The sequence below is a fragment of the Squalius cephalus genome (genome assembly GCF_949319135.1).
Source record: "Squalius cephalus genome assembly, chromosome: 16".
In the NCBI taxonomy this organism is placed as follows: domain Eukaryota; kingdom Metazoa; phylum Chordata; class Actinopteri; order Cypriniformes; family Leuciscidae; genus Squalius; species Squalius cephalus.
Genome location: NC_137137.1, coordinates 19,300,350 through 19,309,607, shown reverse-complemented (window position 1 = coordinate 19,309,607; position 9,258 = coordinate 19,300,350).

The window sequence follows — 9,258 nt, the reverse complement described above, 5'->3', positions numbered from 1 at the left end:
GTTTATTTCTGGCCAAATGTTCTTTGTTCATTGCTCTACAGCCTTCATCCTTTCCTACTGGGGAGTAGGAATGTAATTGGAACGTAAAGGCGCAGTGGGACATGTTTTTACATGGGTTGTCCGACCGTATCCAAAATGAGATCTATGCATTGGAATTACCCACGGCGTTAGATGACCTGATTGATCTGGCGATCCGAGTTGGCGCACGGCTGCAGCATCGAGATCAACGCGCTCTGCAAAGCCTGGTTCCAGCTATGGAGGATCATTCTACCATCACCTTCAGCAATGTGGTCGGCCCCTCATTAGATTCTGAACCCATGCAGGTGGGCAGAGCTCGTCTTTCCCGGGAGGAGAAGGAACGACGTAGGACTCAGGGACATTGTCTCTAGTGTGGAGCTGCGGGACACATTGCAGCTTAGTGTTCCGTAAAAGTCAGCCCGTCAGTAGGCAAGAGGTTACTGACCGGGGGTATTGCTTCTCTGGCTACCTCTCTCCTCCTGATCAGACTGCAATGGGCTGCAACGCCTCTGAAGTGGAGGGAAGTTTTATGGACGTCAACATGGCTCACAAACTTAAGATTCCTGTGGTTCTACTTACACATCCGATTTCCGTCAGCTCCTTGGGTGGACAATCTCTGACATCTATCACCTATTCCACCGGGCCGGTGAGTCTCATCACATCAGGCAACCACACTGAAGAAATTCATTTTTTGTTTATTTGACTCTGCCCTGGCTCCAGTCGTCCTTGATCATCCCTGGCTCACACTTCATAACCCTTACATAAACTGATGTCAGAACACTGTCATGTCTTGGAGTGAGGATTGTCATGCTTCTTGTTTGGTGTCTGCGTGTTCTTCTGTGTCTTGTTCTGTACTGCAGGATGAACAGGCGGACATGTTTAATGTGCCCAGCAAATACCTTGACCTGAAGGAAGTGTTCAGTAAGTCTTGAGCTGCTTCTCTTCCTCCGTATCGTCCTTACGACTGTGCCATAGACTTATTGCCAGGTATGTCTCTGCCAAAGAGCAGATTATACTCGCTTTCCGCTCCAGAAAGGGATGCCATGTAGAAATATATTTCTGATACTCTAGCAGCCAAACTCATCCACCCTTCCTCTTCTCCTGCAGGTGCGGGGTTCTTCTTTGTGGGAAAGAAATATGGTTTCCTGTGTCCTTGTATTTATTATTGAGGACTGAACAGCATCACGGTAAAGAATACCTATCTTTTGCCGTTGATGTCTTTGGCTTCTGAGAGACTGCAGGGAGCTTCCTTTTTCACAAAGCTGGACCTTCGTAATGCCTATTATTTGGTCCGCATAAGGGAGGGGGATGAGTGGAGGAAGACCGCGTTTAACACCCCCAGGGGGCACTTTGAATATCTTGAATATGTCAAAAGCTGCTTTGTTTCAGCTCCAATTCTTGTAGTCCCTGAACCTTCTAGTCAGTTTGTGGTGGAGGTTGATGCATCAGAGGTGGAGGTTGGTGTGATTCTCTCCCAGTGCTCTTCCACGGACAGCAAGATGTATCCATGCGCATATTTTCTCATTGTATGTCATCCGCCGAACGCAATTACGACATTGGTAATAGAGAGTTGCTGGCAGTCAAGCTCGCCTTGGAGGAATGGCATCATTGGTTGGAGTATTCGTGGGCACGGACTGATCATAAGAACCTTGAGTACATCAGATCCGCTAAACGACTAAACTCTAGGCAGGCTCGGTGGGCACTTTTTTCCGGTCGTTTCGATTTTTTCATCTCCTATCGTCCTGGTTCTAAGAACATCAAAACCGACGTGTTATCCAGTGTTTTTGACCAATCTGAATGCCCACTTTCTCCCGAGCCCATCTTACCACATAAACTTTTCGATGATAACTTGGGAGATCGAGCCAAAGGTCCGCATGGTCTTACTTGTGGGTAACGCCTCCGCCCGGGTGGATCCCCTCAACCCACCTGATCGTTTATTCGTGCCTGAGAGTTTACAGTCCGACGTTATTCGATGGGGCCATTGTTCCAAGGTGGCTTGTCATCCAGGGGTACCATTTTTCTTGTAAAGCAATGGTTCTGGTGGCAAACTATAGCTCACAACACAAGTCGTCTCGTATTGGCCTGCTCGCTTTGTGCCAGTTGAAAGACTTCCAATTGACCCCCTGCTGGACTTCTTCAACCGCTGTCAGTTCCTTCCAGACCCTGGTTCTACATTGCACTAGATTTCGTCATGGCCCCTGTCATAGACCACGTCTATTGGATTCATGGCCTCCCGATGGACGTGGTCTCTGACAGGGGATCCCTGTTTGTATCTAAATTTTGGAAGGAATTTTGTCGTTTATTAGGGACGAATGTTAGTCTTTCCTCTAGGTTCCATCCTCAGAACAACGGTCAAACAGAGAGGGCCAACCAAGATTTGGAATGGGTGTTGCAAAGTTTGGTGTCTCAGAATCCGTTCTCTGGGAGTCAGTGTCTCTCATGGGTTGAATACGCACATAACTCGTTAACAGTGTCATAACAGTGTCGTCATCATTCCCTATATGTAGTCTTGTGTTTGCAGATTATCAGATCGTTCTGGGTTTCATGTCTTGCCACCTTGTTCTTGTCAGTATCTCACAAGTCTCCAGATCCTGTGTGTTTGATTCCTGCTTGTGTAATTACTTACCATCTGACTTTTTTTGGATTATCCAGTCCATGACAGTCCCCTCGCTGCCAAGGACTGCTTCCATCCAGGCACTATTGCATCTGACCATCCTGTCTTGCCTGTTTCTCCTGTTTATTATTAATAAGCTGAATACTGCGTTCACAACTGGATCGTGTGTTCTTTACCTCTGACATCTATATAGCCTAGATAGATTGCAGATTGTTGGTGAATTCTAGGGGGACCTGTGTAAGGGTAGATACCAGTAATTCACACATCACCGACACATGTGCATATCTATGGAAACTTGTTTCCACCACAGAATAAAACATTTTAAAACACCTCTCGTAATTCTGACTTTTTTCTCAGAATTGCAAGATATAAACTTGCAATTGCGAGTTATAAAGTCAGAATTGTGTGACTTAACCCTTAGGGGTCGACAAACGCGCCGGCGCATTTTGCTGGATTTTGTTCACATAGTAGCACAATAGATTTAAATTACTCCGTCATTTATGGTCATACAGAAAAAAGAAATATGAAAAAAGAATCTGTAAGATGTCTACTTTGGTATGTGTCACTTACAATCAAAACAAAACATTGTGCTTTTGTAAAATAAAGAAAATAAACAGGGTGTGCTCTCTGCCTCCGTGAACTTTTTTTTCTTGAGCAAGTCTATGAACTGAAACAAAACTCAGCTAATACTTGTCACACAGGCATGAGCAATATATCTTTATAAACATTTAAGTGTGTACTTTTAAATTATCTAATTCAAAACGAAAATATATTCTCTGTTTAAGTCATTTGTATGAAACCAACCAGATGTCCAGTTTCTCAAGTGTTAGCTCATTAGCTCATTAATGTGACCACACCCACTCGCACAAAAGAGATTCACATGCAAATCGTCCACATGAAGGAACGCAAACCTGTAAACACCCTCATTACCTTGTTTGTAAGCTTACATTGGATTTACCTCACAAGAAGAAGAACGTGATTTGAAGATAAAGAAACGATTTTAAGGTAAGAAATGTATTAGTTAGAGTGTTATTGTTGCATAAACTTCACATTGTAGTTGAACTGTTACTAGACTAAAATGTATGAAATCGACAGAAACATGTTAAAATATGAACTATAGACAGGTAGGCAACCTTTAAATGCTAAATAAATATACATGTATGACACATTTCACTGAAAACATTTTAAGTAACATATGGTAATCCATATTTTTTCTCTATTGTAGTGTACTGAAGTGTTCCTTTTTAATGAATTATAGTTAATAACAATAATAATATTTTTTTCTTTACAGAAACTATCAGATACTATCATAAAGTGCCCCATGCACTCCCATTCAAAAGGCATTTTGACCTAAAACGAAAATACGGTCAATCTTAAAAGTGGCGTTTCCATTCTAATAATGCTTTTACACAAAAGTTTGACTCGGGTAGACTAACAAAAAGAGCCTAGGTTCAATTTTGGCGAGAGTTACCCTTTAGGATAGTTCGGGAGATAAAAGAAAAGTAAAAATAATATACATCGTATACGTACATCATAGCGACCGTAGAAAAGTAAGATTCATGCTTAATTCATGCTTTGAATTAAGATGAGTAAAATGAAATATTCGCTCAAGACAAACTTTACTTATGCTGCATCATGGACCACAGAGGCACATCGCGTCTCTGAAAATGTGTGGTGATTTTCGAAATGATACAACTTAATCTAAATAAGACCAATGTAGATTCCTCGGATTTCTTAAAAAAAAAAAAAAAAACGCAACAAACTTTGACAGCATGTTTCATGTTGCATGGACAAAAATACTGTTTGAAATATTTTTGTATAAATAAGATCTAAGATGCCTAAGCACATTTTTCTCTCTCTCTCTCTCTCTCTCGCTCTGAAGATATGTGGTGATTTTCTCACAGATAGAACTTAAGGAATTACTGAACATTTCACATGTGTGAGATGACTTGTGACACTTCAAATTTCTACTTATTTTACATACCCCTGATAAATAAAAAATATACTTTAAGTTCAAGTCAAGTTTTTCCACAGACCATCGATGTAGAATATTTGTTTTTATTAAGACTTTAAATAATTCACTGAATTTAATTTAAAACATTTTTAAACTTTTAAGATTTGAATTTAAACTTTTAAGATTATACTTTGAAATAAATTTAGCACTAACAAAACTGACACAATGTCTCATCCTGGTCACTGAAGTCATCCTGGTTAACATTTTTGTAAACCCATTCATAGTCTATGTGGTATGGACATTGATGTGTTAGGAGCTACTTCTACAACTCTCTAAAAATATAAGACGATTTTATTTAATTTTTGTTTATCTAAATCTAAAATAATTGGTTCAGTAGATTTTTAGTAAGATCTTTATTTTAATTTATTTTCTAGTCATTATTAGAAAACCTCTTTTTATCACTTCCACAGTACCCACCAACTCCCTGTGCTCTGGAATACGGCGGGTGGAAGGGAGATGCATGTGACACAACCTGATGTCAGAGCTCACAAAAATAACCCTTCATGAGTCATGACTTCCATTATAACGGACCAAAGTTCAAACATTAATCAATAGGTACCTTATACTCACAAGGTCATACACATTCCAATTAGGACATGGTCATAGGTCATTTCCACCCCCGGAGGATACAAGGTCAAAGGCGACACTGTCATGTGAGGTCAAGGTCAGCACTAGGGCAGGGCAAGGTCAAGAGGTCAATCAATTATACGGTCATCAATCAAACAAGTATATGGTCATCAATCATTTTTTGACATATGCTGAATCTTATCACTACTAGCGATAGATAGCTTTCCATGTGGTTGAGTCATAATATCCTATTTGCATATCATCCAACATCAGCACAACATTAAACTCAGGAAATGGTGTCTGTCCAACTATATATGTTGCTAAATCCATCAGTGAGGACAAGCATATAATATTAGTATCAGAATATTGTACAGTAATACAGTACGACTTCAAATTCCTGCACACATCTACAAAAATAAACACCAGGGTTAGAAAGAGTACTCATTTTTATTTGTATGGAGTTGTGTTTAGTAAGTAAGCTAAAGAAGGATGTTGGATTGATCTAACAGGTCAACCTAATTTAACCTACCTGTAATCTTCTAGTAACTCTGAAGACTTTCGGCTTGTTTAAGTGTGTTTGATTAGGGCTGGAAGCCTGGATTAAATTAAACTAAATTAAATGAAGGACCCTGATATACACTTATGTAGTTATTATCCTATTTTATAATATACTACAACACACTAGGTGCAACCATGGAAGTAGTATCTGCCACTATTTACAATGATACTTGGAAATACTCAAAATATTTGTAGATTATTACGTAATTGGTTCGATATTGGTTTACGAAGTAGGCTACAGTTTTTTATTTATTAATTGCTTAGATTATATTCAACCCATTCTAATCGCGAAACATCCCAAACTAGTTATTTTCCAAATAAAAACGCAATTCACAAAAGTAGTACTATTCACCAAAAACATAGCGAAAACTAAGCTGGTATTTGCAGCCAATTTTAGTAGCATACATACATTTAAAATGAGATTCAGTGCACATCAAGTTGACAGATTATCGATTGCAGTACTTTACCTGCGTTAACGACTGTCAAAAGTGACAACAAACACAAAAATGAGCATCCTCTTAAATAATAAATCCCAGTCGTTCAAAAAACAGTGCAGCTGTTTTTTTTTTTTTTGTTTTTTTTTGTTGTTGTTGTTTTCTGTTCTCTTACTGTTACTGTTGTAGACCATAGACAGTAAAAAAAAAAAGTTGCCAGAGACTGTTCACGCCATGCCTGGCCTCGTCTCCCTGGCCCCCTGAACAGCAGGCTCCGCCCTGGCTTCCTGCACTGCCGGTGTGGTGAACAAATGAGTCCTATTGAAGAGTTGAGTCCGAGCTTAGGACCCCATTAATATGCCAGTAGTATGCCTGATCTAAATCTGTTCTCACGACAACTTGTAGCTAACGTGAACTGTTTTAGTGTTATTATGTGATAGCTTTATGTAGAATGCTAAATCCCGCTGCTATATGCAGGGTAAGATTAAATTAAATTGTATATTGTATATTCTATAGCTAATATTTAAAATCTCAAGTTGCGTCAATAGCAGAGGAGAAAGACCGTGAAATTTAAAAATACTACTGTTATTGTGTCCCGAAATGTAGTTTTAAGAGTTTCTCAGTCGTGAATGTAGTTGTTTGAAGCTCAAATATGTTGTTTATTTATAATTTAAAAAAAACACACTAACAACGAGAAATGTTTAATTTCACAATCTATAGCTTCGGTTAAAAACTAGTATATGAAACATATAAGGTAAAATACATTAATGACTCGTTATAACGTAGTACAAACGTCTTCTATAATAAAGTGATTTTGTATGATTTGTAACCAGGCACTAAAGCGATTACCCATAAAACGTGCTTTGAACCAATTGGATTGCTTGGGTCCTAAGCTCGGACTCATCTCTTCAGTAGGACTCATTTGTTCACCACACCGACACTGTCCACACTCCTGGACTGCGTTCAGCCCGACAAAACGTTGCACAACGTTTTTTAAACAGAAACGGTGATGCGTTGAACACACTGTTCTGATGACGCAAGAGCCTGATGAAGTCGGTATAAATATGTGTTTAATACTACAAAATATACCCGATGTTACAGTTACTGCACTTGCCGCCCAGAACAAAAGAGAACATCCCAATCGAGTGAAGGGATTGCTGAAACTGAAATGGAAGTACACATCTTACCTAATTCAGACTAAAACACATCTATTTAGCCTCACATACTGACTTTATTTGTAGTTCACTATTTTAATACCCTGTATTTTCATTCTCATTTTTAGGAAAAGCACTTAATTACCATTGTTTATTTCTATACCAAATGTCATACACTTGCAATGAAGCTAAAAATATAAACAACTACATTATGTTGATATCCTATATTTTTACAATAAAACTTACAACAAACATGTCTTCTAATATCCTCAGTTGTTGTGTATACCGAGCTGCATCGACCACATTTGTAAATTACTTTCCTTGAACCCATTGTGCGAGTTCACTTTAATACCGCGTGCTTTATGTACATGTTGCTGCTGATTGGACTGCAGTTCTTACACACCCACCAAACAAGAGAAAACGTATCTCAAACCCCGTTGCACACCGGTGCACGCCGTTTCCAGGAAACATGACGTTCAACCCGGAAACCGTAGCAAAACGTTGCTCACCGTTTTGAACTTGAACGTGCCCCTGCTTTCATGTTTCTGTTTCATGTCTGTCATGTGATCCCCTGTTCTAGAGATCCTGCCATGTGTTCTGTGTTGTCATGTTGTCATTGGTTCATTGTTCACATGGGTGTCCCTTGTCTAGTCATTAGTCTTGTGTATTTAAGCCCTCATGTTTGCCATGTGTCTTTGTCAAGAATTGTTTCCTGTAGCCACTGGTTGTAAGTCCATGTTTATGTTCAAGTCTTGAGTTTTATGCCACGCCATGCTTTTGTTTTATGTTTGTATTGAAAACTGCACTTGGGTTCTGCAACTTGCCTTCAGTGGACTCTTTACAGCTCCCTTCATCTGAACATCTGTTTTATGACTATTTTCATGTACTTCTTATTTACCAGACAAAGGTCTTTGTAGACTTTCTAATAATTAACTTTAACATACGAGGTGTGCTTTGTCTCAACAGGAAAGTGAAAACTTTAAGAATGCTGAGTCCTAAGTTGTGTCAATATAGCACTAGGTGTGTCAGGTGTCCTGTTCATGTACGTCACAATGCCATCTCCCATGACACTGAAAGAAAAAGTCTTCATAACAGACACAAAGTATGACTCTAATGCAATGTTTTATTCTAACATATATCTGCAATGCCATAAACCAGTGTTCTTCAACCCTGGTCCTGAAGAGCTGATGAGTTGAATCAGGTGTGTTTGATTAGGGAGACAAAGAAAATGTGCAGTGTTGGGGGTCCTTCAGGAGCAGGGTTGAAGAACACTGCCATAAACAGTTCAAGAGAACAACAGGGAACTAAATATTCACTATAATACAAACAAGAATAGTCTATATCCGTTTACAAACTTATCAAGCAGATTATATACAGTATGTATATGAATGTTTAATTCAGGGTTCACCAATCTCGGTCCTGGAGGGCCGCTGTCCTGCAGAGTTTAGCTCCAACCCCAATTAAACACACCTGAACCAGCTAATCAAGTTCTCACTAGGCATACTAGAAACTTTCAAACAGGTGTGTTGGAGCTGGTTGGAGCTAAACTCTGCAGGACAGCGGCCCTCCAGGGCCGAGATTGGTGAACCCTGCTTTAATTAATGTAAAGTGTATGAGTGTTTCCTTTCTGAATCTTTCTACACTATGATTGCTTCCCAATTCTTATTTGTGCATCCTCGCTTCCTTTCCTTGCGTCTCAGCTCCACCCCCTGTAGGATGCGAGGGAAGAATACAAGGAAAGAAAATGAGGACGGAGAAATCGAAGGAAAGCTTATTTATACATTGGAGTACTTGATCACTCAGCAGCGTCATCAGCTGCGCTCAAAGGATCTGCCCTTATGTTGTTGAAGTTTGGTTATTTAAGAAATTCATAATAAATAATAATAAAGCTACCCTGTT